This window comes from Lissotriton helveticus, chromosome 5_1 (genome assembly GCF_964261635.1).
Source record: "Lissotriton helveticus chromosome 5_1, aLisHel1.1, whole genome shotgun sequence".
NCBI classification, from domain to species: Eukaryota; Metazoa; Chordata; class Amphibia; order Caudata; family Salamandridae; genus Lissotriton; species Lissotriton helveticus.
In genome coordinates this window covers 20,046,829-20,069,490 of record NC_136065.1, presented here as the reverse complement: position 1 = coordinate 20,069,490, position 22,662 = coordinate 20,046,829, and the positions used below count along the sequence as shown (strand labels likewise).

The 22,662-nt window shown below is 47.0% G+C and overlaps 1 protein-coding gene across 1 annotated transcript in view; it reads right to left on the bottom strand.

Annotated features, from left to right (window-relative positions):
• Positions 1–20,305, bottom strand: part of PFDN6 (prefoldin subunit 6) — a 46,601-nt gene extending 26,296 nt beyond the window's left edge. Inside the window, exon 1 of the mRNA XM_078641621.1 lies at positions 20,175–20,305. The gene's annotated coding sequence lies outside the window, so the exon portion shown is untranslated. The remainder of the gene's footprint in view (positions 1–20,174) is intronic.
• Between the last annotated feature and the right edge of the window lie 2,357 nt (positions 20,306–22,662).

Here is a 22,662-nt window from a genome sequence, read left to right as displayed (position 1 = left end):
TTAATTCTTTTAAATGTACACTACAAGATGTTTAGTGCATCATTCCACCTCCTATGGAGTGCTCGTGCTGCAATACAGAAGGGAATATTTTATCTCTCATAAGCATACTAACTATAGCATTAAACCTGAAGTTACGTATCTCTGGATGCACTGCATACAGAAAACAATTATTTTTTTTACAGGATTTTCCTTAATGTTTAGTCACTCAGACCTACTAGCTTTTCTCAATATGGTTTCCTTTTTCAAATGGGTGATTAGGGGGGTGGGGTGGGGGGATGATGTGCACGCCTCCATCATAACAAGCATTTGCAATGCATAAGGTCTCGCATTAGGAAAGTTTGAGCTATTGGTATTGTAAATGACACATTTTTTATATATGTGTTGGTTTTGAAAATAGCAAAAATAATAGCTTTGTCATTTACAATGCCAATATTTATAACTTGTGACACCTAGAGCATTTGTAATGCAATATGTGTTGTATTCACGTGACTTAGATGTATTGATATTACGGTACAAATAACAATGGCTTTTAATTTTTTTAATAATTAATACTTAAATAAAAGTTATTGTAATTTATAATGGCAATAGCTTAAACTTTTGTAAATAACTTTTTGTAATATGTTCAGTGTATTTTATTGTGACGAAAATCCAAGAACAGAAGTGAAATACTAACCTCTTTTTGTGACATTTGTAATAAAGCTTGAAACATTGAGAGATCATATTTGACCCAGTTGTTGGTAAATGGTTGCACAGATTGATGCTGTGGTGGGGCTGAGAGATGTTGTGGTGGCGACTAGTGATGCTGTGTCATTCAATGATCCTGTGGTAGCGCATAGTGATGTTGTTGTGCCCCTTAGTGATGCTGTGGTGGTGCTGAGTGATGCTGTGGTGATGCGATAGATAGAGTGAGTGGGATAGATAGAGTGAGTGAGGGCGATAGATAGATAGAGGGAGGGCGATAGATAGAGGGCGATAGAGAGATTGAGTGAGCGAGATAGATAGATAGATAGATAGATAGGAGTGAGGGCGATAGATAGCTAGACAGATAGATAGAGTGATGGCGATCAGTATCTAAATAAATAGATAGAATGAGGGCGATAGATAGATAGAAAGATAGATAGAGTGAGGGCGATAAATAGAGTGAGGGCGATAGATAGATAGCGTGAGGGCAATAGATAGATAGATAGAATGATAGATAGATAGAGTGAGGGCGATAGATAGATAGAGTGAGGGCGATAGATAGATAGAGTGAGGGCGATAGATAGATAGAGTGAGGGCGATAGATAGAGTGAGGGCGATAGATAGAGTGAGGGCGATAGATAGAGTGAGGGCGATAGATAGAGTGAGGGCGATAGATAGAGTGAGGGCGATAGATAGAGTGAGGGCGATAGATAGAGTGAAGGCGATAGATAGAGTGAAGGCGATAGATAGAGTGAAGGCGATAGATAGAGTGAAGGCGATAGATAGAGTGAAGGCGATAGATAGAGTGAAGGCGATAGATAGAGTGAAGGCGATAGATAGATAGACTGAGGCCGATAGATAGTGAGGGCGATAGATAGACAGAGTGAGGGCGATAGATCGATAGATAGTTGTGTGTGTGGTTGTGTGTGGTTGTGGTTGTGTGTGTGGTTGTGGTTATGTGTGCGTGTGGTTGTGTGTGTTATGCTTTGTTTTTCTATGTTTTGTTATGCTATGTTTTGTTGTGTTTGGTATGCTATGTTTTGCTGCTATTATATGTTTTGCTATGCCATGTTTTGCTATGCCATGTTTTGTTATGCCATGTTTTGTTATGCCATGTTTTGTTATGCCATGTTTTGTTATGCCATGTTTTGTTATGCCATGTTTTGTTATGCCATGTTTTGTTATGCCATGTTTTGTTTTGCTATCCTGTGCTTTGTTTTGTTATGCTATGCTCAGTTTAGTTTTGCTATCCTATGCTATGTTGTGTTTTGTTATGTTATGCTATGCTATGTTGTGTTGTGTTATGCTATGCTGTGTTTTGTTATGCTTTGCTATGTTTTGTTATGCTATGCTATGTTTTGTTGTGTTTTGTTATGCTATTTTTTGTTATGCTATTTTTTGTTATCACCTTAGCTGCGATGGAACGTCCAGCTCCAGTGCTGGACGTTCCATTGCGCAGGTGCAGTTGGAACGTTCAACGGCCGACGGCAGCACTACGGAGGTAGTGGTGCCGTCGGCCGTTGGTCGTGCGCAGCACTTATGAGGTTATGCTATAATTTGTTATGCTATGTTTTGTTGTGCTTTATTACGCTATGCTTGGTTGTGCTGTGCTTGGTTGTGCTGTGCTTGGTTGTGCTGTGCTTGGTTGTGCTTGGTTGTGCAGTGCTTGGTTGTGCAGTGCTCGGTTGTGCTGTGCTCGGTTGTGCTGTGCTTGGTTGTGCTGTGCTTGGCTGTGCTGTGTTTTGCTCTGCTGTGTTTTGCTCTGCTGTGTTCTGCTCTGCTGTGCTGTGTTTTGCTGTGCTGTGCTTTGCTGTGCTGTGCTTTGCTGTGCCGTGCTTTGCTGTGCCGTGTTTTGCTGTGCTGTGTTTTGCTGTGCTGTGCTGTGTTTTGCTGTGCTGTGCTGTGTTTTGCTGTGCTGTGCTGTGTTTTGCTGTGCTGTGTTTTGCTGTGCTGTGTTTTGCTGTGCTTTGCTGTGCTGTGCTGTGGTTTGCTGTGGTTTGCTGTGCTGTGCTTTGCCGTGCTGTGCTTTGCCGTGCTGTGCTTTGCCGTGTTTTGCTGTGCTGTGTTTTGCTTTGCTGTGCTGTGTTTTGCTGTGCTGTGCTGTGCTGTGCCGTGTTTTGCTGTGCTGTGTTTTGCTGTGCTTTGCTGTGTTTTGCTGTGCTTTGCTGTGCTGTGTTTTGCTGTGCGGTGCTTTGTGTGCTGTGCTGTGTTTTGCTGTGATGTGTTTTGCTGTGATGTGTTTTGCTGTGATGTGTTTTGCTGTGATGTGTTTTGCTGTGATGTGTTTTGCTGTGATGTGTTTTGCTGTGATGTGTTTTGCTGTGATGTGTTTTGCTGTGATGTGTTTTGCTGTGATGTGTTTTGCTGTGATGTGTTTTGCTGTGATGTGTTTTGCTGTGATGTGCTGTGTTTTGCTGTGCTGTGTTTTGCTGTGCTGTGCTGTGCTTTGCTGTGCTGTGCTTTGCTGTGCTGTGCTTTGCTGTGCTGTGTTTTGATGTGTTTTGCTGTGATGTGTTTTGCTGTGATGTGTTTTGCTGTGATGTGTTTTGCTGTGATGTGTTTTGCTGTGCTGTGTTTTGCTGTGCTGTGTTTTGCTGTGCTGTGTTTTGCTGTGCTGTGTTTTGCTGTGCTTTGCTGTGTTTTGCTGTGCTGTGCTGTGTTTTGCTGTGCTGTGCTGTGTTTTGCTGTGCTGTGCTGTGTTTTGCTGTGCTGTGCTGTGTTTTGCTGTGCTGTGCTGTGTTTTGCTGTGCTGTGCTGTGTTTTGCTGTGCTGTCCTGTGTTTTGCTGTGCTGTGCTGTGCTGTGTTTTGCTGTGCTGTGCTTTGCTGTGCTTTGCTGTGCTGTGTTTTGCTGTGCTGTGTTTTGCTGTGCTGTGTTTTGCTGTGCTTTGCTGTGCTGTGCTTTGCTGTGCTGTGCTTTGCTGTGCTGTGTTTTGCTGTGCTGTGTTTTGCTGTGCTGTGTTTTGCTGTGCTGTGTTTTGCTGTGCTGTGTTTTGCTGTGCTGTGTTTTGCTGTGCTGTGTTTTGCTGTGCTGTGTTTTGCTATGCTGTGCTGTGTTGTGCTGTGCTGTGTTTTGCTGTGTTGTGCTGTGCTGTATTTTGCTGTGCTGTATTGTGCTGTGTTGTGCTGTATTTTGCTGTGCTGTGTTTTGCTGTGTTTTGCTGTGCTGTGCTTTGCTGTGCTGTGCTGTCCTGTGCTGTGCTGTGTTTTGCTGTGCTGTGTTGTGTTTTGCTGTGCTGTGCTGTGTTGTGCTGTGCTGTGTTGTGCTGTGTTTTGCTGTGCTGTGCTGTGTTTTGTTTTGCTGTGCTGCGTTGTGTTTTGCTGTGCTTTGGTGTGCTGTGTTTTGCTGTGCTGTGCTGTGCTTTGCTGTGTTGTGTTGTGCTGTGCTGGTAAGGGTATGTGAGGGTGTGTTTGAGGGGGTGTGAAGGTGATGGGGTGAGGGTGAGGAGGAGGGTGAGGAGGTGTGTGAGGGGTGAGGGTGAGTGTCTCCAATGAATGTCACTGCTTCGCCTTCTTTGAAAATGTTCAGTGCTGCAAATAGAGCATGCCACCCTAATTATCACAGCATGAGGCCCCAAAGTGATAATTATCACAGCATGCAGAGAGCCGCCCCACACTGCTGGAGCACTCAACTGCACATTAATTATAGTTGAGTGCTCCAGCAGCCTGGGGCGCCTGTTGACATGCTGTGATAAGTGGGGTCTCATGCTGTGATAATTGTTACTTGCGGTGCACAAGCTGTTCCACTGTGAAGCTCGTTCACAGACCTGAATCGGCTCGTGCCCATACTACAATCGGCTCGTGCACAGGTCTGTCTCCAGGCCTGTCTCCCTTGGAGGCAAACACGGTGACTATAAGTCTCGTTGGCGGCAGCGCTTCGCGCTGCAACGCCAGCGAGACCTAAAAATGTAAGTGTAAAGAGAAGAGAGGCTCACATACTGAAGCCACAGAGTGAAGTCACGGTCTGTGGAATTACACTTAATAGACAACCCTCCTCCTTAACAACCCAACACCAACTGTCCTGCAGTGTCCCTTGAAGCTTAATTAGACACACACAAAAACCTGTACCGATAGATCCATGCGGTTGAAGTAATCCGCAGATTCAACTCTGGAATGGACTTAGTTGAAGAAAAGACCCACTTCCACCCAGAGACAGATTGCTCGGCTGCGATCCAGTAACCAGAATGGAAAGGTGGTGGGGTATCAAGGCTTAACTCTGGCGAAGGTGAGCGAAGAGCTCCTGGATTAAAGTGCTGCATTCAGCTGACACCCTCAGCTACTCCTCAGGGCTCCCCGATAGTGGAAGGTGCTCCATGACAATATGGTGGTACCCCATTTTTCCTAACTGTATGCCCTACTTAAGACAGTGATGTGCACTCTTAGATCCTGATTTAATGTCCAGTAGACAGGTTACTTCGTCACAACCATGACTGATATCCTGTCCGCCGTTTTACAAGTCCATTACATCCTATGCCACTTGCAATAAGGTGAACAGATATCGGTCATGTAACTAAGGGGTAAACCGCCCGCAGACCCTTAGTACTACTGTGATGCAGGAGTAGCATCATTTTAGGAATCCTGTCTGCATCCTGCCGTTCACCTCACCTAGGTAACATCTGGAGAGAATATCCAATGGTCTGTGCCTGGGTTTACGGACATCTGCCTTTTCCATGATGCACTGGTGGATCTCCCCTGAGACCCGGTGAGTACCTTGGGATGATCTTGAGCTGCTTCTGGGTGCTCTACAAACTGTCCACAAGACGGAGACTGCGGTCTTGATCCTGGGGGGAGCAGGGTGCTTGAGCACAATTTTAAAGGACAGTAGTGAACCACTCCAGGGAGAGGAGACTGCTGAAGCTTCTGATCTCTTTGTGGGGGTGCTTAAACAACTGTCTGTACTTGCTGAAAGGAGCTCCAACCCTGGGTTTCAACGGAACCATGCGAGAAGATGGTGAAAAGAAAGACCAGTCTCTCCTTTATAATGCTCCTGCCCTGAGGTGCGTAGCATAGTTATTTGCCACACGTCTATGGCACCTCCAGCAGACCGAACAGGCGGATATCTTGATATAATAGCACAAGTAAATCAGGGAGAGAAAGGGCTCCTGAGGCAGGCCAGCATGCAAAACCCCAAGTGCCTCGGTGAGATTACAGCAATATTTTGTCTTTGCGCTTGCCACCAGCATCATTTTAAAAAAGTGTGGCCAGAATTCAAGTATCCCACTTGCTTAGTTTGTCATTTTGGACATTGACACGGTTGACCCTAATGCCTAGGGTCAGATTCTTAAAGATAGGATTTCTACATTTCTGGTTAACCATCCTTCATTCTGGTCCAATTATTGCTGCTTTTTAAAAATGTTAGTTTAATGATTACAGTTTCCTTTCGAACGGAGACATTGCTTCCCTGTTTGTTTCCAATTGTGCCCGCATGTTCAACCGTGCAGCGTGTGCACCATCTAGAAATGCCTTACAAGTGTTTACTGTTGAAGGGGTGTTTTGAAGCCATGAAAAGCTGTATTACCGGCCCAGCTTTTTTGTGATGGCCAAGTCTTTTTCCTCCAGGGAGCCCAATAATCGCTCGAAATAATCATGTTTTACCACCATGTTAGTCTCAAGTCCAGTATCTTATGATGAGGCACCTAAAGTGTACCCACTCCCAAGCGAGGGTGGATACTCTTGCCTCAATGTAGACTACACAGAGATGGGTAGCATTTGGGTGCCGTCCGTTTGACCTGGAGCCCATGTTAGGACAATTCCTACTGGTTAAAGGTCTGTTTAGTCCACGTACTTGGCACCCCACGCCTTCCTCGAGTGTGGGGTATACGTGCATTTTTTTGCTTACTTACATGCCACCCCTTCATTCCTCTTCACTGTGCCCACTTACCACCACTTGTTGCCCTGTATTCGCTTACAGTGCTTTTTCTCTCCTCACTAACAATCTTCCGAATGTCTTTATGTCCCACTTTTCACCTGCCTACCTCGACTAACTGATTTCTCCTCAGACACAACCTCTTTTCAGTTTTTCAACACCAGTGATATGGCTCTCTGTCCCCCAACTCATATTCTTAGCGCATCAGTTTGGAGAGAGTATCTTAGTCCAGTATGACAAGTTGGCCTGCATGTAGTTTTACTCCAGCTTAGGGGCCCCGTTCTTGGAAGGGGCAGGCTGCCAACCCATTCCTTTGCTCCACTAGCTGGAAGCCCATTCTTCCTCATCCTCTGCTACTCTTGGCGACCAGTGCAGGACTCTGGCTCTCGATACATAAATTAACTAATTAGTCCAAACAGTGACTCTCCGTGCCAGAAGCCCAGGAATCATGGATACAAATGGAAGATGGTAGGAGGTGTTCCAACGGGGAAGGACACTGCTCTATGAAAGGCCCTAGCTTCCGGCCTTTGCTTCCATAGCTTCAACAAAATTAAACCCCCTCTCCCCCCCCAGAGCTAGGAAAGGAGGTTGCCTGTCTTCACACCTAGTAGAGCCTGTTTCTGTTTACTGAAGGAGCCGACTTCCACAAGTGTTTGAGCAGACTCTCTGGGATATTTAAAGATGGGTTCCCCAATGAAAATTCATAATGGTGCAAATCTATCACGTTCACCTCATTAAAATGTCACGAACGCAAAACAACAAGATGAAGCCAACACTACATAAATAAAAATGCATGTGTGTCATTCACTATAGTAAATGGTATAAGAATGAGTGAACACTATATGTTATCATAAAGTATATTGTTAGGCGGTATACGGCAGTCAGCAGCCACAGGGCACCATCCATGCCGTGAGAAGTCGGCTACTACTGGTGTCCAAGGGCCACTAGACTGGGGCCCAATGGCCTCTAGGCTGTTGTCCTCTAACAGGACAACCAAGTTACTACATATTGGCTCCCAACTCCCCAGGGAAAGGAAACCACGCGGTCAAGGCTTACTGCAGAAGGGGTTGGGGGTTACAATAAACTGCAATACAGCCCGACTGGGGTGCAGACAGGAAGGCCAAGACTAATCAACCTTAACCTACTATACAAGGGGACAGGAATTACCCTTACTATATCTAGGGGTAATCTTTAGATGTTCCACCTTTCCCTCTCCAGAGTATCCCAGGGATGGTGAGGGAGCCCTGGTATCCTCTCCAGAGTATTTCAGGGATGGTGCTGGAGCCCTGGTACCTACCCTCTTTAGAGTGCAGTGACCCTCTCCAGAGTATCCCGAGATTGAGGGGTGGCTACAGGTGGAGACGGTCCGAGGCCACGAGACCCTCTCCAGGGTATCTGAAGCACTATGTGTTGTACAGCAGCACAAGAGGCATGCACAGCTGGGATCACTCCGTGAGTGAACGCTCATTACCGCAGGCCAACTCAGCCTCCATCCTAGAGGTCAGAAAGGGAGTATTGGTAACCGCAGGACGGTATGAAGCACTATGTAAAAACACGTTATCCTTATCAGAACGTAGGTTGTGCCGCTTCTATAACAAGCGCTGGTGGGGCGGGGGGGTCTGTGTCACAGCCGCGCCCCCCAGTCAAGGCTCCTCGGTCCAAGATCACGCCGAGAGCACGTCAAGGATGCGCCAAGACTGGGACTGTTAAGAACAGAGCAGACACCGCTCTGCCCAAGGAAGAAGAAAGCCACCCTTCATCCACTTTCATCTCCAAGTAACCCTACTATCTACACTATTCCGACATCTACTCTGTCAGAACCACTCATCCACCTAAACCCTCCCGAGCACCCTTGTATAAGTACAATAACCCTATCACCCCTCATAGCCCAAGTGCCCCGTCACCAAAACAGTCTCGACAGAGCTGCGCTGTCTGCTCCACACTGCAGATCTGCAATAAAACACAAACTTGAAATCTCTGATACCATCATCCTTCACAATATTGACACGCTCTTCCTCACAGAGACCTGGTTCAACAATACCTCTCACTCTACGTTTGATCTCCTATTACCCACAGGCTATTCTATATTTAGAAATGACAGAATTGACAAAGTTGGGGGAGGTGTTGCAGTCATCTTTAGAAACTCCCTTCATCTTAAGGCTTTTCCTAACAGCTCCTTCCACACTTTTGAATGCCTATCTCTTGAGCTTCAATTGCACCTACCGCTCAACTACCTCCTGGTTCTGTGCCACTAAAAATATTGACCTCGGTACCCTCTGTGAATCAGCTTTTCTATCACTTCCGAGGCAAGACCCAAACCTAGATGTTAAATAACTCACCTCCCAATGTCTCACAGTCCTTGCAGTCGAAATAAATTATGTCGCTCCTCTCCAAAGCAAAAAGAAAAGGCCTACTCCCTCAGCACCTTGGTTCAACAAATCCCTCTATGAAGAAAGAAAGAACCTAAGATTCCTGGAGAAACAATGGAGACAAGCACCCTCCACCGATAATTTGGCCACGCTTCGTTCAGCAAGGTCTAAGTACCCCAAGCACATCTTCCTTGGAAAAGCGTCACACTTCAGAACCCTCCTCGACTCAGTCAAAAATAGACCCAAAAAACTATTCAATCTCATCAAGAATCCAAACTGCTCTACCCAATCTCCAAGTTGGAGGATTCTGTAATGTAATGTAAATGTAATGTAATGTAAAATTTTATTTATATAGCGCAGCAATCGCTCCAATGGAGCATCTAGGCGCTACCTCCGGCAAATTACCAGATGACAAAGTGACTCAGAGTTGAACCAAATACAAAGGCAAGCATCAAACTAGAGTTCTGGCCATGCTATCTTGCAGTTTAAATGTCCAAGTTTTTAATTCTTTACGGAACTCTGTTTCTTTATCTAGAGTTCTCAGGGCAGGAGGCAGAGTATTCCAAGCCTTTGCACCCAGTACTGCCAGGGACTTTCCTCCACGGGTTTTTAAACGAAACCTAGGAACCACCAAAGTATTGGAATTTGATGATCGTAGGCTTCTGGTTGGGCAGTATCTCTTGAATTTTTTCTGTAGGTATAGTGGTCCTGTTTTGTGCATTGCTCGAAATGTTATAATCAAAACCTTGAACAGGATCCTTTTTACAATAGGAAGCCAATGAAGAGCTTTTAATGCCCCTGAGGCTGACGATCTTTTTGGCCATTTTAGCACCAATCTGGCAGCAGCGCTTTGCACTAGCTGCAGCCTGTAAATTACTTCTTTATTTGTGCCAGCATACAAACTGTTGCAATAATCTAAGCGCGACGTTACCAACGCTACTGCAACAGTTTTCCTCGCCTCCAATGGGAGTATATCAAAGAATTTCCTCAGGCTTTTGATTAAGCCAAAGCACATTCCTGCCACTTTTATTGCCTGCTGCTTGAAGGCAAGATTGTAATCAAACGTGACCCCCAGGTTCCTAGCAACTATGGTTGTATGAGGCGGTATTTCTGCCCTTTCTGGCCACCATTGCCTGGGAATAAAGTCATTATTTGGGCCTAGCGGAATGATCTCTGTTTTTCCTGTATTACATTTTAGGCGGTTCTTCCGCATCCAATCGAAGGTGGCAGTTAAACATTCCTTGAATGTTTCTTCCCATGATTGGTTGTCCCTATCCGTAACCAGTATTAACTGCGTATCATCGGCATATGCTACTACCTCTATGCCAAAGGATGATATTAGTTTAATCAGAGGCGCAGTATAGACATTGAATAATGTCGGGCTAAGGCTGGACCCCTGGGGTACTCCCATCTTCTGATGTTTTTCCGTGGAGGTAAATTCCCCCAGGGTTACCACCTGTCTCCTGTCCCTTAGGTAGTTTTCCAACCACTCAAGAACCGTCCCCTTCACGCCCGATGTTTTTAGCCGATCTAATAGGATGGCATGGGAGACCGTGTCGAAGGCCGCCGACAGGTCTAATAAAATCAGGACGGCCTTCTTTCCTTGGTCTAGGGCAGTACGAATGGTATCGGTCGTGTACAGTAGAGCCGATTCTGTTGAATGCTGGGCTCTAAACCCCGCCTGATTGGGATGCCATATCTCGTTGACTTCTAAGAACATGGTCAGCTGTTTGTTAACCAGTGATTCAGCGATCTTACATAGTGCTGGGAGAAGTGAGATAGGTCGCAGATTGGAAAGAGTCGCAGGGTCAGGAAGGGGTTTTTTCTGTAAGGGTTTCACTGCCGCAAGTTTCCATTCCAGTGGCACATTGGCCGTGGAAAGTGAATGATTTACAATTTCGTTAATCATAGGGTTTACTTCATCTACCATGAGATGCAGGAGTCTTATGGGACAGGGGTCAAATGGAGACCCAGATTTTGTGGTTAAGATTGACTGCCTTGTTTCTTCCAGGCTAATTGGGTGGAAGGTTGCTAACTGGTTCATAATTTCATCAGCACTTCCACCTTCTCTACTGGGTTCCAGAGAGGGAATTTCAAAATCTTTGGTTAGACCCTGTACTTTGTCCTCAAAATAATCAGCTATATTTTCACAGAGGTCTTTTGAGGGTGGAATTTCCTGTGTTAAAAATGTGGGTTTATTAAAATCATTTACAATGTTAAAAAAACATTTTTGTTTATTTTTTGCAGCGACTATGGCAGATTCGTAAAATTTCCTTTTTGTTGATTTAATTCGCGCATGGTAGGTGCTTATAGCCCTTTTATATTTACCCCGCTCTTCCGTGCTATAGTTTTTTCTCCATCTGCGTTCTGCTCTACGAAGCTCCCCTTGTGCTATTTTTAATTCTTGATTGTACCATGGAGCTGATTTTTTCTTAGTATTCTGTTTTCGAGTCCTGTTAGGCCGCCCTGTCATATTTTTTAATTCAACCATCCATTCTCTGAAAGTGCTGGGGTCTGAGAACCCTGAGCCTGACCCGGTAGGCTTACATCTCAATCAGATTTGGATTTGCCATTAAGGCCCTCCATTCTTGTAGGTCAGCGTGGTCGTACTTAACCTTATTATTACATTCCTTAGGGCTCTGAATAGGGAACATGAATGGTACTAGAGCATGGTCTGTCCATGTTTGAGGTATTGGGCAGTTTGTCTTAAGCGATTGCAGATTGGTGGCTATGCAGTCAAGGGCATGACCTGCGTCATGGGTAGCTTGAACTGTCCCAATCTCTAGTCCGAGGACTTCCATTAATTCTTTAAAAGAGACAGCTGCGGTATCGGTGGTAGACTCCAAGTGTATATTCACATCTCCCAATAATGTAAAATTGGAGTATCTGAGCACCAGAGGACTCAGTGCCTCTCCTATATTTTCCAGGAAGTCTTTACATGTACCTGGTGGGCGGTAAATGAGGGCCCCCGCAAATGTCATGGTCTCGCTGATTTTAATGCAAAAACCCATCCCCTCCGCCTCCTTTAATTCAGGGAGTTCAATCACCGAACATATATATGCCTCCTTGTGAATTATAGCTATTCCTCCTCCTCGTTTATCTCCTCCTCTGTCTCTCCTTTGCATGCTAAAACCTGGTGGCAAGGAATGTACCATATCTGGGACACAGCACGGATTTAGCCAGGTCTCCGTAATAAATAAACAGTCCAAGTTGTCCTCAGCCAATAGTTCGAAGACATGCTGGGCGTGTCTAGGTAGAGACCTAGCATTAAGAAGACCTCCTTTAAAAGTATCATTTAATGCCGGTCTGGGAATAATAATTCTACAAAGAAAGCAGCGGAATTCGCTATATTCTTTGACGAAAAAGTGAAATCACTTGTGGATCAGGTCATTCATCCTACCCCCTCCAGAGGAGCGCAAATCCTTAGCCATTTGGCAGTACTTAGAACCCCATCTCTGAAGATGCCCTCCTCAAATGCATCCTCAAAACAAAGCCCTCCAACCATTTTCTTGCCTCCCACCCCCAGTGCCATTGCCATTGACTTCTATACCCATTCTCTTTCCTACTGGACCACTCTGGTTAACTTCTCCCTCTGTCAAGGCTCCCTTCCTGTTTCCTTCAAAACTGGGCAGGTCACCCCTCTGCTTAAAAAACCCACTGCTGATGCAAACAACCTCAACAACTTCCGCCCCATCACTAACCTACCTTTTCTTGCAAAAATCACAGAAATATGTGTAGCAAAACAACTCTCTCGTCATATCAAGGACAATGATCTTCTTGACAATTTCCAGTACGGCTTCATTCAAAACTGCAGCACTGAAACAGCCCTGCTGCAAGTGATTAATGACGCGCTGCGGATACTCGATTCGGGGGAGTCTTGTCTTCTAATTCTCCTTGACCTTTCTGCAGCCTTTGACACTGTCAATCACAACACTCTCCTTAACACTCTTCAACAGAGAATGGGCATGGAGGGCACTGTTTGCTTCCTTCCTCTCTGATAGATCCCAAATGATCAAAATAGCGAACAGTCTTTCATATCCTTTGGCGGTAGGTCAAGGTGTTCCTCAAGGCTCTATACTTGCACCCACATTGTTCAATCTCTATTTAGAACCATTGGGAAATCTGGGATCCACTATCATCACTATGCGGACAACACTCATATCTACCTCAAGGTGGCCTCCACTCAGGATCTCTCCATCCTAAGCTGTACTCTCGACTCCATTCAAAACTGGATGTTAACTTATCAACTGATTCTGAATCCCTCCAAAACTGAATTCCTCCTCCTCACTTTCTCCTCCCCCAGTTCAATCATGGATAGATCAGATGAATCTACTTAATAATAAACCCATCATTGTCGAAAGCGCAAAATCCCTTGGTGTCATACTCGACAAAAAACTCAATCTTCTCTCTCGCATCAATTCCACTGCAAAGTCTGCTCGATACCAACTGCACCTTCTTTGAGGGATTTGTCGCTTCTTCCCGGAGCAAGACCTTAAAACCCTGGTCCAATCGCTGGTTCTCTCCAGACTGGACTACTACAACTCTCTTCTTACTGGCCTCCCAAAATCCTACCTGCCCCCCCTTAAATCTGTTCTCCATTCAGCAGCTCGTTTCGTATATGGGGCCAAAAGAAGCGACCACATCACACCCATTTTATCTTCCCTCTGTTGGCTTCCCATAGAGGCAAGATCTATCTACAAGACTGCCTGTATCACCCACAAAGCCTTGGACTCTTCCTCTCCTCGCTACCTGGTGGATAAACTGAAACTCTCTGGAGGCTCTAGACCATCATGTAATGCGGAAAGTGTATTGCTTGAACCTCCCACTTTCAAGAAGGAAAGATCGATGGCCCAATCCTTTTCAGGCAACGCATTGAGAATCTGGAACTCACTTCCGCCTCAGCTCCGGACCACCACCTCCTCCCAGGCCTTCAAAACTGACCTCAAAGCTCTCCTCCTTCAAAGAACCTTCAAATTTAATTCACGCTGTCTCTATTATCTGAAGGAAGACCCTCCATTATAGGAAATTCTGTTCTCCATGACTATAAGAAGTGCCTTCCCAGTGTGTTCGTGTGGTTTGAGAGTCTGGCATTTATTGCAGTATTATACTTCTACTTGTATTGTGTACTCCTTAGTAACATGCACACGTCATGTTATGCTGGCTTTTTATATGTATTTAATAACTCCCGACACTTGCGGTGGGTTTAAATTTACTTTATTCTTTCCGAGCACCGGGGAGTCAGACCCGTAGTTGCTCGTATCTTGCGGCACCTCAAAATGGCCGCCTGCCGGTTCCGGTACGGGGGGGGTGTACGCCCAGTAGAACAACTAGAGCGTCACCACACATCTCCCCCCTTTAACACTCTCATAATAGACCCACACTGTTCACAATTACGCAACCTCAGTCCCAGTTGATATACATGTGGACAAGGATAGTGAATGGAACAATCTCACTTGGTCTCCATGCTAAAGTCCTCGAATTTCTTGGGGGCCTTGATCACTCTGCCCGACTTTGTTCTCACTGGCACCGGGCCGGAGTTTGCTCCTTGAATCCTGTCTGTACTTCCATCACCTATGTTTGCTTTTGTTCGCTGTCCTCTACCTAGTCCTCCGCCTCCCTGGCTCCGTGGCGTTGGTGGGTTGGTTCTCCCAACTTCTTCACATTCCTCCTGAGGGTGCTGGTCTTCATTGCTCCAACAATGGGTTTGGCTCCCTGATGTGTCCGTCTCCGTTGCTTTCGCTGGACCCGTTTCTTCACTTCCCTCCAAAGAGAGCGGACTCCATTCGTCTGGAACTGCCCACTTCATGATTTTGCTGCACTTCGCCATTTTGTCTTGCGACCACACCTTCCCCATCACTGAATAGAGCTGATCGGGCATACGGCTCTATCATTTGCAGAGGTGGTGTGAACTTGCTGTCTCCCTTCTTCTTCAACACCGCCTGTTTCACTCTCACCCACTCGCCCCTTTCTAGGGCCACCTCCTTGACATTCCGTTGTTTGTTGTACTGTTCTGCGTACAAGGCCAATGCCTTCTAAATATTCCGACGCACGACTGCCGGGGACCACTTGCTTTGGACAATTAGATTTTTCCATGCTAGATTGTCCTTTGTAAATGGGTCTCACCCTCGCAGTATTCTGAAGGGGCTATATCCTGTGCTGGCAAGGGTAATGCGGTACGCCCATAACATCCTTTGGAGCTCCTTCTCCCAATCTTGCCCCGCGCTTATCGCTGCTTGCACTTACCCCATTATCACTCTATTAAACCTCTCTGCCAATCCGTTCCCTGCTGGGTGGTAGATTGGAGTGTGTTTTACTTCTATCCTGTTGCGGACCATGAAGGCATCCCATTTTGCGGACACGAACTGCGGTTCGTTGTCGCATGTGATCACTTTAGGGATCCCTTCTCTAAAGAATGTGGATGTTAGGAAGGACAGCACGGCTTCAGTGTCCGCAGCTTCACACACTTCCACTTCCGGCCATTTGGAATACCTGTCCACCAGTACTATAGCATTTTTGGGCACCCCGTTGGTATTCAGAATGGGGCCTAAAATGTCCACCAATAGCAGCTCCCATAGACTAGAGGGACATGCAAACTTTCCCAGTAGCGGCCGCAGTAAGACCTGTGTTTTGTCCGCCCTGCTGCACGGTTCGCACATCCTGACGTCTTTCCACTTGACTGTCCATGGCAGGCCACCAGTAGGCTTGCTTTGCCCTGGACTTGGTCTTCATTATTCCGAGGTGTCCCTCATGTAGAATAGTTAAGAGGTGTTTCACTAAGGTCTGTGGGGGTACCACTTTGTCTCCTCTTAGTAAGAACGCTGGATTGTCTCCTATTGACAGTTCCTCTCGAACTTCCCAGAATTGTTTCAGCTGGCCGTCTAGGTGTTTTTTGTCCGGCCAACCGTGTGTCACGTAGCTCTTCACAGTCTTCAAAGCCTCGCCTTGTGTGTACGCCTCCTCCCATTCTCTAGCACTGTTTACTGTTTCGTGGTCTTGTGTTGACGCCACCATGTAACCTTCCCATCCTGAGGGCTCTTGGTCTGCCGCCGGCTCCATAGCCGCCGCTCTATTTAAAAAATTAGCCACTTTGTTTCTGTTTCTGTGAATGTATTCCACTTCGTATACGTAATCCAATAACCTCAGGGTCATTTTTGCTATGCGGGGATCGTGTGTGCATGGCCAGTGGAGGTGGGGACTTTCACTAACGGTTTGTGGTCCGTGCGGAGCAAGAAGCTGGAGCCCCACAAAAACTGTCTGAATCGCTCCATGGCCCATATCGTTGCCAGCATTTCCTTTTCTATCATGCTGAACTTTTCTTCGTTGGGTGCTAACGACCTTGATGCGAAGCGGACAGTGGTGACTTCTCCCTCCTGTGATCTCTGCATCAACACTGCCCCCAATCCCTTGTCACTGGCATCTGTGGTCAGTATGGACAAAGCAGCTTGGGCGAATCCTTTGAGGGGTATGGCATTGCAAATGTCTTGTTTCAGTGCGTCAATCTCGGTTTGCTCATCGTTGGACCGTTTTAATGTGTTCCTTTCCTTCAAGAGTTGTCTCAGATGATGGGTTTTGGACGCAAAATGCGTGACGAATTTACTGTAGAACTCCGCCATGCCTAAAAACGAGCGAATATCCTCCTTCGTGGGTGTGGGTGCGTCTTTGATGGCTGACACATTTGCTCTCTTCGGTTCTATCCCCTTTTCACTGATCTCATGCCTCAGGTATGTCACAGACCTACACCGAACTTGCATTTTGCCCACTCCGTGGTGAGTCCGCTTTGCTCCAGAATGGTTAACACGGAGTGTAGCTTTGTGTCGTGGTCGCTTTTTGACTTTCCCATTATGAGGATATCGTCTTGGAAAATTGCACTCCTACATTTTGGAACAGTCTATGCATGAGTTTTTGAAACACCGCTGCGGCGGATGCTAATCCAAACGGCATTCTAAGGAATTCATAACATCAGAACGGTGTTATGAATGATAAGTGAATGCATGAAGGATGTAGGGCAATTTGGGGGTATGACGATGAGAGATCCACGGTGGAGAACCACTTTATCCCTTTTGTCTTAGATAGCATCTCGTTTATCCGGGGTAGCGGAAACTTGTCGACCCATATGTTCTTGTTAAGTTCCCTTAGGTCCACACACAGACATACCTACCCGTTGGGTTTCTGAGCGACGACGAGAGGTGGGAGCCACTCGGCACTCTCAATTGCTTCAATGATTCTGCTCCTTTCCAGGCGTAGTAGTTCTATCTGCACCGCCTCCCTGCTTCTGAAGGGAATGTTGCGGACCTTGTGGCTTACCGGTCATGCCCCGTCCTTTAAGCGTATTTTGTGTGTGAATTTGGTCATCCGACCTATGGTTCCCTTGAAGACTTCCGGGTATTCTCTTTTCCACGTGTCTTCTTGGTACTCTTGTTCAGTATCAGTCATTAGGACTTGGGTGACTCCTCCTGGGTTAAGTTGGATTCCTATGGCGCCTTGATCTATCCACCCCAGAACAGAAGGTCCTTTCTCGGCGACGTACAGCTTGCCGTCCGCTGTTCACCCTTTGAACTCGAACGTGAGAGGACAATACCCTTCCATGGGTATAGGTTCACCTGTGAACGTGACTGGGCGTATGTCAGGAGGACTTAAGCTTGCTTTTGTCCTGTGTTCAGTCTCTTTCCCACACAGTTCGCTGAACTATAGTGTACGGGGAACCTGAATCTGCCACAATATTGATTTGTACTCCTCCGATCGTCATTTGCAGTACCGGCTTCTTGGATCCCGCGCAGTTTATTCCGAGGACTTGGTCGTCTATACACAAGACTTCTCTTCTCCCTCTTCTTCTTCTCCTGGTGTTTCTTCTTCCTCCTATTCGCAGTCTTGGGCTACGTACTTCACCTCCGTCCTCCTAAACTTGCGCCTGCACACCTTTTCGTAGTGTCCCATAATTCCACAGAATGAGTATTTGGCCCTGAAGGCGGGGCAGACTTTGTCGTTGCTGGCATGTGTTTGGCTTCCACACCGGTAACAATTTTCCTTGTTTTTCCCTTGCGGTCTTTGTGTTCCCGTTGTTCTCTGAGGGTATCTCTTCTGATACCTTGCATTGGGCGGTGTAGCCTGCTGGGTTTTTGCTGGTCTGTTCCCTTCTGACACTTTGCATACCGCGGTTTTGCTGACTGTCTCCTTCCTCGCTGCTACCGCACACCTCTTCGATAGTTCCGCCTTCTTTACGAGTGCCACTACTTCTTTGAGAGGAGCATCACCGTTAACCCACAACTTCTCTTGGATGGCTGTGTTGGAAGTATGAATTATGATCTGGTCCCTGATCAGGTTGTCATGCAGTGTTCCAAATTTGCAAGTCACTGCTAGTTTCTGCAGTGCTGCTACATACTCGATCGATTCCCCACCGCTTTGTTTCCTCTGGAAAAAGTTGCATCTGTCTATGGCTATGCATACTACCGGTCGGTAGTGCGCGTCTAGATCCTCGATCGCATGTTGAAACTCATCTGTGTCCGTAGGAAGTCTGGTTTTCTTCACTAGGTTGTCGTATACTCTGATCCCTCTGGGCCTAGGTTGTGGAGAAGTATTTTCTTCCTCCTGGAACTTGAGTATGCCCCTTTGCTTTCTTCTTCTAGGGCGGATAGGTAGTTGAGGAAGTACTGCTTCCAGTCTTCCCATGGCATTGCTGGTTCACCCCTCTTAGGTAAGAATGGGATTAAGTTGGTGAGGAAGGATGATTGCCTGCACATTCTCTCTGCGTTGGACCGGGTTCTGCTGCGCGACGACGCCTGGTGGGCTTCCAGGGGCTTGCCTCTCTTCCAGTCTGCCTTCTTGTGCGGGGACAGGACTTCCTTCCTCTCGTCGGGAGGCACCTCGGGAGTCAAGGGCTGCGCTTTGGAGCGTTGAAGGCTGATCTTTGGGGCCCCCCTTCCACTCATATATGCGTGTAGTGGAGATCTTCCGGGGACAGGCTGCAACCCTGCAATCTTGCTCTGCCTTCTAATCTTGCTCTGTCTTCTGCCTCCACCACCACATGAACACCTTGTTTGGGCAGTCTTTCCCCTCCTCGGATGGTTTCCCCCCGTGTCAGCAGTGGTCCCACTGCTTTCAGATCCCCTGTGGCTCACACATGTAGCTGTGCCTGGCACTTCAGTCCTGGAGTGAGGTGGCTGGCACTTACCAGCAGTGGCTGGGAGGCTTGAGTGCTTCCTCCGGCGTGGGGTCCTGTGCACGTTTGCTGCGCTTGTAGGTTGGAGAGGGGTGCATCTTGCCTCACGGGGCAACTCTTGCCTCTCGGGGCACTTCGCCGCCCCCCCCGTTGCCGCGATCGGAACTGCGTGGGCTGTCCAGCGTCGCGCGCGCTGCTCAGCAAGCAGCCGCAGCATCCCATGTCCTTGTCGCCATTGTTATGGTGGCTTTTTATATGTATTTAATAACTCCCGACACTTGCGGTGGGTTTAAATTTACTTTATTCTTTCCGAGCGCCGGGGAGTCAGACCCGTAGTCGCTCGTATCTTGCGGCACCTCAAAATGGCCGCACTCCGGTTCCGGTACACGGGGTGTACGCCCAGTAGAACAACTAGAGCGTCACCACACGTCACTTTCCCTTTTGTAATGTATCGTTTGCTACCTCTTGTACTTTGTTTGCTTTTTGCACAAGTGCCACCATTGCCTCATGTAACGTTTGTTCTTGTGTTTGAGTGTCTGCCATTTAGTACAGTAGTATACCTCTATTTGTACTTTGTACGCTTTTGTAACATACACGTCACTTTTTTTCCCTCTTGTAATATATCGTTTGCTACCTCTTGTATTTTGTTTGCTCACAATTGTCACTTTTGCTTCCTGTAATTTAATGTTTGATTTTGTAATGTGTTCACTTGTAATTTTCTCCCGTTTCATTACTGTTTCTATTGTGAAGCCTCTGACGCCTTCGGGTAAAGTCCGCGCTATATAAAAACGCATTAAATAAATAAATAAAGAAGGGGTGACGCTTCTCTAACAGCGCTGGAGGGGGGCTGTGGTACCGCCGCGCCCACCAGAAAAGGCTCCTCGATCCAAGTTTACGCCAAGACTGGGGGTGTTACGGACATGGCAGCCCCCCCCCAGCCTCACCAGCCCCCCCACCCCGGACCAGCGAGCCCCCCTTGCCCCCCCCGGTACTGGGTTTGATTTACAGTGCGCCGCGAGTACTACCGGTCAGTGTGCAGCTTCGCAGCGCTACTGCAGGCCCTCCACCCCACCCCCGGAGCGCTGCGGGCCCCCCCGGCCTCACCTCCCGTCTCCAGGCGTGACTCCACCGGCCTCCTCTCCCTCTACAGCCCGCAGCCAGGCGCTCAACGACGGAAGGCCAGCACAGCCAATCGGAACGCACGGCTGCACTGATTGGCAGGATAGGGGCGGGAGTAAAAGTGGTTGTTCGCCCTCAACCACCCCATGGAACCGGAAATCGGCTTGGAAGTGAAAAGCCCATGCTGGAAGTAAACGCTCCAACTGCCTCAGAAGTTACCCTACATAATGAACCGGAAGTAGTAGCTCCAGCCACTGGGAAGCGAGTGTAGCAGAGGCTTCCTGGAAAGAACTAGAGCGCTGACTTAGCTGTCTCACTGTGCCGCGCCTGGCGCCATGCTGTGGGACAAATCAGGGTATAGTGTGGGTATTTACGAAGAGCTTTCAAACATGACAACGTCTTAACATATTCCATTGGGTGCCGTCCTGCTAAATGCCACACGCTAAGGGGAGAGGATGTGGCGTAACGGCCTGAGTTGCCAACTTTGGGAAGGGGAGAGGATGTGGCGTAACGGCCAGAGTTGCCAACTTTGGGAATGAGGGAACCCGGTTTGAGTCTCAGTGTCTGCTCAACATCATGTGATTCTGGGCAAATTAAACATTTCCTGGCAACTGTAAAGGAAACTTTCAGTTCTATAGAGGACATAGGCATTTTCCATTCTGTGTCAAAGACCTGGAGGCTCAGATTATGCTAGTTTAAAACTTATCACCAACATGGCTATTTCTGAGATCAGTTCGAAATAGAATTGCCTGAATGTGGAATCTGAAGACCATTCAGCTGCCTTGAAGATATCCTCAAGTCTGGCCCCCAGGAACATGGCTTTGTAAGACATCGCACTCCTGGTATAATGGCTACAGAATAAAGAAGTGTAAATCTCTACCTCCTGCATCACCAATCTTACCCATCTACCTAGGGTGGGGAAGGAAACCACCTTAGGAGCTTTGCGAGGGAAATGAGAAGTTGATTCAACCATGCATACCAACCCTTCCAATTCGGGAAGGAGACTATAGATTTCAAGCCTAGTCACCCGCCTCCCAATTCCAGACTTCCCAACCCTCCTGATTCAGGCGGGAGACTACTGATTTCAAAGCTGGTCTCCCGCCTCCTGATTCCTGCTAGCAAAAACCCGATTCCTCGGGGGGTTCAACTGACAGTGCTTGGTATTGTGTAACGTGCTAATTTTTCCAGCAATAGTCAGAGTGGCGATGCAGGGGCTCTAGAAGGGGTGAAAAACGAACAAAGCCTCATTAACAAGTGAATGGTCTTTTAAAGACCTGTGAAGTACTGGGGGGCGGCTGTGTGTGTGCCCGGGAAGCTGTTGCAGCCCAGGCTGCCACACAGGTGGTGGTGGTGGGGGGGGGGGGGGGGGGTGAGGGGGGTGGTATATGCACTGCCAGCAACCTGCCGGGCCAGTGCACAACACTTGCATCACCCTCTCTCTGCCTGCCATTGCGCTCCATGCTTCGGAAACGTAAGGAAAAAACAAGGATTTGCGTTTCAAACGTCTGATCCTGCAGCAGTACACTTCCAAAACCCATACATCACAGTAACCCGATTCAAGGCCCCATTCTCCCGTTAAAAAAAAAAAATCTCCCACTTTGCTGTTCTGAAAAGTTGGCATGTATGCGATTCCTGTATGCAAAAACCTGATTCCTCGTCAGGGTTCTGCAGACAGGGACTGGTTTTGTGTGACTCGGGGTATGCACTGTCAGTACTCTGCTCCTGCAGGGCAGTGCACAAATGTGGCATTCCTAACGAAGGCGTTACAAGCGCCGAAACGCGTGTTGAAGACTTAGCCTCTGCCACAAATGTGTTCTTTTTTTTATTGTAAGCTATATATACCAATGTATCAATATATTTAGTAAAATGAGATATATGTTGATATAGTAACACACTTTTTAGAAATAAGGATGTCAACTCCTTTTGACGTTTTTTTTAACTGATTTTAAATTGTTATAGTTTGTTTTATTGAAGAAAAACAAAAATAGATATACATGTTCTCCATTGTCTATACACTAGAAATTCTTTATTATTTGTGATGTTTCATTATGTGATTAAATCAATACTAGCTACATTGTCTTGCCTGGGATCTATACTATGTTGTGACTCAGAATATGCACTGCCAGTACCCTGCTCTTGCAGGGCAGTGCACAACATTTTTGTCACAGTCCTCTCTGCCTGTCATAGCGGGTTTTTCCTGCTCATGATAGGTAAGGTTAAAAAACATTATTTCCATTTAGTCCTAGTACATGACAATAGACAAAATTCAGGCCTCAATAGAATTTAATGGCAGAAATACATTCTCCTGATTATTTAAAAAAAATCCCACTTTCCCCTTCTAAAATTGTGGCATGGATGATTGACCCCCCCAACCCATGTCTGAGGGCTCTGTTTACATCCTCATACTCCTGCACCCTTACAATGCAGGGTTTAGTATTGTCTGGGAAACCAGTGTAGTGTACTAGTAGCGTGC